The 6,885-nt window shown below is 39.5% G+C and overlaps 1 long non-coding RNA gene across 1 annotated transcript; it reads right to left on the reverse strand.

The window, feature by feature from the left end:
- Positions 1-384: 384 nt before the first annotated feature.
- LOC136841591 (uncharacterized) lies at positions 385-6,087 on the reverse strand. Its single transcript, XR_010854024.1, has 3 exons — positions 5,949-6,087; positions 1,692-1,739; positions 385-521 (listed from the first exon to the last, which is right to left on the reverse strand). It is a non-coding gene; the product is annotated as an uncharacterized lncRNA (long non-coding RNA).
- Between the last annotated feature and the right edge of the window lie 798 nt (positions 6,088-6,885).

Below are 6,885 nucleotides of genomic sequence, written 5' to 3' on the forward strand. Positions count from 1 at the left end.
CAATCCTGATATGGTTGATGAGTGACCACTGAAATCTGATGCAATACTCATGCCAAAATCACTAGTCTTTATCAACTGGACCTGAAGTTTTTCTGAGTTTTTGCAAGATCGTATTTTAGCATAGAAAAAAAAAACACGGCCTCAACAGCTATGTGAACCTAATCTAAGTAACCACATTGAGTCTCTCGAGTTTCTAGACAAGCGTTGTCCAGAAAACCCACGAAGCCAAACTTTGTAAATGAAATGAAGGAACTGTCCCTCCACGCCAAGATTCGAACTCGGGTCGAGAAGGTTCAGCAACAGCAGCAGCAGTCCAGCAGCAAGCAAGTCACCCCACCCTGTGACATATTTAACTTACCATCCGTGAAGGTGTAAGGGACGCGTGAAACCCGCCGCTGTCGGGCCAATATACTGCCAGATCCGCACTGGCCTTCCTCGACTCCTCCCGAGAACAGAGCCGCCTCCTGCCATCGAGTCAGGATGACGTCCTCCTCTTCGATGTACCTCTCCTCCGGGAAGACCTGCACGGAGGAGGATGAGACCAAGAGACAGGATTCAGTTAACATTAAAAAAAAAAAAAACTCCCTTTTCCAAGAAGCTGGGACAGTGAAATAGGGCGGGAAGTACAGATGAAAAAAAAAAAAAGTATCTCTCTTTTACAAGAGGCCGGGGATTGTGAGACGTGTAACAGAGAGCAGATTATATGATATGATATTAAAGGTGCTTGGTTATGATATGTAATTAATTGAAATGCTTCTTTCTGATTCAGTTTAGCACCCGTAAAGGCTGTTGTGCAAGCTGCAAAATGCTCGTTGAGAAAAGACACGAAGGAATGACTAGATAAAATCAAACTGGGACAGTGTCCTTATTGGAAACAATAAAGAAATATTGATTTGATGAAGATTACACACCGCGAATTACCTTCAAAAAGGAGTTAGATTCTGCACCTGAATGGAGAGAAAATGCATTGTTTTACGAATGGGGAGGCAATGCATAGGTGTACGGAGCCGGACAACCATGGAATCGTTGTAGAAAGGTTTTGTGAATGGAACATGAAAGAATGAATGAACATTTCTCGAGTTAATTGTAGTTTGGGTGTTATTCTTTTGGGAGAATGTCACTTGTTACAACTTCATTCTGTTTTTCTTTTCATTCTTATTCCTTTTACTCTCAACTGTTCTTTTTCTTTGTTCCTCTGATTCTTAGCTGGTTCTTTTCCCGTTTTGGGTCCTTTTTATCAGCGCTCAACAGTTGTTTCCCAAAATTATAGTTGTGCAAAAGAACATTAATACTTTTCTTGGAGTCTTCAATAAAATACATGACTCTAATTTATATATTCATATTAATATATATATATACATTTATGCAATTATATATTTAAGAATTATATGTATACTTTTTTCAAAAAGGTAAAACGAGGCTTCAGGAAATTCGACAAGGTCATACTACGTATACTTCAGTTTTGTATTAACATTTGGGCATCTGAATCCGACATAAACAATGTCAGATCCTTCAAGGTCTTCCATTTGTATCCTACAAGTTTAGTCAAGACGTTAAATGAATTTTTCCAGGTCTGCATAATCAGTAAAATGGTGAAGAGGCTAATTTAGATTTTTTATTTATTTCCAGGAAGAGTGATCAAATGGAACTCAGAGTCTGTCATCCCTGTCTTCATATTAAAAGCTACTTACCGGATTTATCTTCGGAACAGCAGCTTTCTCATCTCGGAATTCGAAAGCCTGACAAAAGAGAGATAAAAAAATGTATTTTCATAATTAAATTATCATTGATTCATTCGCTTTGACTGTGAACTGTTCTTGGGTAACAGTGGTTCAGGTTCATTTACATAGACTCTGAACCGTTCTTTGATCAACAGTTCCTAATTAAATTGTGAACCTTTCTTAAGCAACAGTGGTTCACCTACTCTCACTATGAACCTTCTATAATCAAGAGGGGTTCAGGAACTTACCGTGAACCAGTTTCTATCAGCTGTCACTGTGAACTGTTTACAACCAGTAATGAATCGTCTTATTGAGATTCTGAAGCAATGCATTCATTCGTATGTTGGTGTCTCAGCCTTCACGATCTGTATAAAAATGTTCAGTATCTGCACAGGTATCCAAGTACTACCTCCAGTCTCTTCTCGCTAATATTAACATACCTGACGCATTCCTTCATCGATAATAATAATGATTAAATTTAAAACAGGGCACTTAGCATTAAAATAAGCATAATTATTCTGACTGGCTCTGACGATTTGTGGCGAAATTTACTTGAAATTGAAATGAGTCTCACAGAGAGATTTCGGTCTACTTTTCCGCTTCCATTTTTTTTTTTTTAGTTTTCTATAAAAGGAAACTATTGTGCCAGCTTTGTCCGTCCGTCCGCACATTTTTCTGTCCTCACATTTTCTGTCCGCACTTTTTTTCTGTCCGCCCTCAGATCTTAAAAACTACTGAGGCTAGAGGGCTGCAAATTGGTACGTTGATCATCCACCCTCCAATCATCAAACATACCAAATTGCAGCCATCTAGCCTCAGTAGTTTTCATTTTATTTGAGGTTAAAGTTAACCATAATCGTGCATCTGGCAACGATATAGGATAGGCCACCACAGGGCCATGGTTAGAGTTTCATGGTCCGCGGCTCATACAGCATTATGCCGAGATCAGCGAAAAAATAAATCTATTTTCGGTGACCTTGAGTATACGCTGGACAGAAAACTCAATTGCGCCGAAGTAACTTCGGCGCGTTTTACTTTGAATCATTCAGGCATCGGCTAGAGAAGGGCATTGGGTTGCCCTCCCATCGGCCTTCGCCCTCAAGAAATTATTGAAAATGTTTTGGCAATTTACAGAGGACTGGATTGTGAATGCTTACTTTATTCATAGTGTTTTGTGTGATTTATATATTTTGTTTTATTTGATTTTATTTAATATTCTGTAGGAAAAAAATGTGTTCTACTTTGTTTGCTCTGAATGAGAACCATTGAGAATAAACACGTATGTGTAGTGTATAGATGTTTATGTGTATGTTAACATAAACATATAAATATACATAGATAAATAATGCACACATATATACAGTACATATATACATATATATGTACACGCATATACATAATGTGTATGTACGTTTGTATGTTTAATAAACATACACACAAACATCTACAAACTCTCTACGCGTATATTTGTGGGGCGAAAAACGTAACTACATAACTAGATTACAGTCGAAGACAGCAATCTGCATATTCATACGCGCTATAGATCAAAGGAACTATATTTCTGTCATTCCCAACTCTCCACTTCGTACCAGGCGTCACCTGTGACAACTTGGATTATCATAATGGTCATAAATCTCATTTTTTCTCGTTAAATTTTATATTTTTCAGAGAGTCGACATCCAGTCGAAAAGAAAGATTTCGATGGTGTCAAAAAAAAAAAAAAAAAATTATTTCCTTTGAATTCCTTATGCGGACTTCATCACTGACACACTCTTTCTCTCTCTCTCTCTCTCTCTCTCTCTCTCTCTCTCTCTCTCTCTCTCTCTCTCTCTCATGGTCAGGTGTTTGGCTGAATTTCTACTGCGTGCCTTTGCTTAAGCTTAACTAATGAAAACTCACAGCGAACATTTGTTACTATCTCTCTCTCTCTCTCTCTCTCTCTCTCTCTCTCTCTCTCTCTCTCTCTCTCTCTCTCTCTCTCTCTCTAAACAGGGTTCACATGGATATATCTGCACCTACGCGAATTAGTTTATATGCAAATAATCCCCCGTAATTATATGCAAATTTAATTTGGTAATTTTTGCATGTAAATTGACATTTAAGAAGAAGCTCTTAAGTACACTTGGCCCTATAAAAATTTGCATTTCATTAATGTTTCAAATCTCCCTGGATGGCCGCCTCCCCAACTCGAAAATAACACCCTCCTTTTTAGGGGGCCGGGGTAAGATCTTCAAAAAAATGAATTCTCCCGTTCCTCATAGCAAGTTCGAAAAAGCTTTTCATATTGGCCAGAAACTTATATAAACGATTTGTATATTTGCAGAGTCTGTCAGTCATTGTCTGCAGGGACTTCGTTACGGGGCTCCTCCACCCCGTAGGGGCGGGGTAGCGCCACCAGCGTGCCTTCGACCCCTAGCTGCAACCCCTTTCGTTCCTTTTACTGTACCTCCTTTCATATTCTCTTTCTTCCATCTTACTTTCCTCAACCCTCTCCTAACAGTTGATTCATAGTGCAACTGCTTTGAGGTTTTCCTCCTGTTACACCTTTCAAACTTTTCCTGTCAATTTCCGTTTCAGCGCTGAATGACCTCACTGGTCCCAGTGCTTGGCCTTTGGCCTAAATTCTATATTCAGTTCAATTCAGCGGTCTTCTCCAGAGGCAAGAGCCCGTGCTGGCATAAGGCCAGGTCTGTCAGACCCCGATGTTAGGATATCTGCTATAGTCAAGTTTCAGTCACTTTCAGACAGTTTGTAAGATCTTGAGGTCTGTGCAGATACTTATCTGTTGATTTAGTGAAAAAAGTGGTGTTTAATTCTATAAGGATATTCATTTAATTTTCATGTTTTTTTGTCGGTAAATTTAAAATGATTCTACAACCCGGAGATTTCTTTAGCCATTCATTGAATTAGAATTTGAACATCTAAAACTCCAGGACAATGGATACAACAATGTGATACATACTTTTTTAAATGGCGACAGTAATTTTTTTATTAACTTAAATCTTCATAATCATGAGACAGAATTATTGTGAGATATCTTTGGTTGTTATTCCTGTGATTATAGGGTTTAAGATGTCAGACGCACAATTCGCAGTGGAAAAAATAATGGATGTGATGAATCGGTATTTTCGCAGAGTCTGAGATGTGGAATCTTTAGAGTGCGTAGTTACTTTGATTAGGTCGAGTGAGTTCAAGTGTAAGAACCATATTCCACGAGGCCTTGATGCTTTGGGAAACAGCATCCTTTGAGCCATGAAGGATCTAGGTTTGAGATTTTATGAGACTATCTATACTTAAGTTTGAGAATATGTGTGACCATCTATACTTAAGGTTGGGAATATATGAGACTATCTACACTTTTTGTAGCCACGGAAGTTTTCCTAAGGGGTTGAAGTGGGGTTCAGCTCTAAGAACCTCTTAAACCCCAGAGGATTTGTCCCTGAAGGTTGAGTCACTGGAAGGTTGAGACCTGGAACCTTATTTCTGTGGAGTTGAATCGTAGGAGGAGGGTCTGACGTCATTTTGATCAATTAAAATTAGATTCTAGTTGTTAAAATACTAATACTCAGTCATTTTTCCAGGTTCCAAGTTTAGCATTAACTGGATCTTTTTTTTTTTTAGCATCCAGTTTCATGCTTTAAATCGTTTTCTGACTCATATAAAACTCTCAAAAGAGCAGTTCATATTCTACGTGATTCGCTCTTTGGTGATAATATTTATTGTACAGAGTCTACAGAGTTTTAACCAAGGCCCATTTCTGGCATAGAAGTCCTCTACTTCATCTCTACTGAGAACTATATTCTTCGGGCTGCTAATTTTCGCAAATGCCCTTGTCAGCTGCTAAGATTATCCCTCTTCTATACATCTTCTGCCTTGTATTTATTCACCTGACCAGAGTCTACAGAATTTTAACCAAGGGCCATTTCTGGCGCAGAAGAAGATCGTCCTCTGTAAGAATTAGAATATTCCTCAGGCTGCTAATTTTTGCAGATGTCCTTGACAGCTGCTGAGATTATCTTCTGCCTTGTATTTATTTACCTGAACAGAGTCTACAGAATTTTAACCAAGGCCCATTTCTGGCACAGAAGAAGATCTCTGTCTCATCCTCTGTAAGAGCTAGAATATTCCTCAGGCTGCTAATTTTTTGCAGATGCCCTTGACAGCAGCTAGAAGGTAGCCCTCCTTACACCATACGCCTGTACGCATCTTCAACCTTGTTTTATTTACCTGGACAGAGGCTGGAAGGATGGCCGCCGCCGTCGCTAGCAGGAGGCGAAGAACCAACGAACGACAGACCCAGGAAATCGCCATGGCGGTCGACTATCCTGACGTCTGACTGTCGGACCACAGCAGCGATACTGACGGTGATCGGGCGGAATGAGGCTCTTCGTTTCATCCTAATAAAACATATGTTCTGTGTGGTATAGGGCGGGCGGTTGGCCGGGGGCGGGGGTTGGGGCTTTTCACATATGCATGTGGGCAGTATGGCGCACATACACATGTGTATGTAGATGGGAGAGGTCGTTTTGTAAATGGATTAATAGATTAATTAGATGTCGATCATTTTTTGCGATGATATGATTAGAATGTCGGGTTTACTTAATGGATGTCACTGTACTCTAGGCCTCCAACATAAAACTACATACTAATTAAGGCTTCCAACATAAAACTACATACTAATTAAGGCTTCCAACATAAAACTACATACTAATTAAGGCTTCCAACATAAAACTACATACTAATTAAGGCTTCCAACATAAAACGACATACTAATTAAGGCTTCCAACACAAAACTACGTACTAATTAAGACTTCCAACATAAAACTACATACTAATTAAGGCTTCCAACATAAAACTACTTCCCCGTAGGGGGTAGCGCCACCAGCGCACCTCATGCGGTGCACTGTAAGCATTACTTAAGGTTCTTTGCAGCGTGCCTTCCTTAGGCCCCTAGCTGCGACCCCTTTTACTGTACCTCCTTTCATATTCCCTCTTCCATCTTATTTTCCTTAACCCTCTCCTGACAATTGATTCACAGTGCAACTGGGCGGTTTTCCTCCTGTTACACCTTTCAGACCTTTTACTTTCAATTTCCGTTTCAGCGCTGAATGAGCTCATAGGTCCCAGTGCTTGGCCTTTGGCCTAAATTCTATATTCAATTCAA

This window comes from Macrobrachium rosenbergii, chromosome 1 (assembly GCF_040412425.1).
Source record: "Macrobrachium rosenbergii isolate ZJJX-2024 chromosome 1, ASM4041242v1, whole genome shotgun sequence".
Classification (NCBI taxonomy): domain Eukaryota; kingdom Metazoa; phylum Arthropoda; class Malacostraca; order Decapoda; family Palaemonidae; genus Macrobrachium; species Macrobrachium rosenbergii.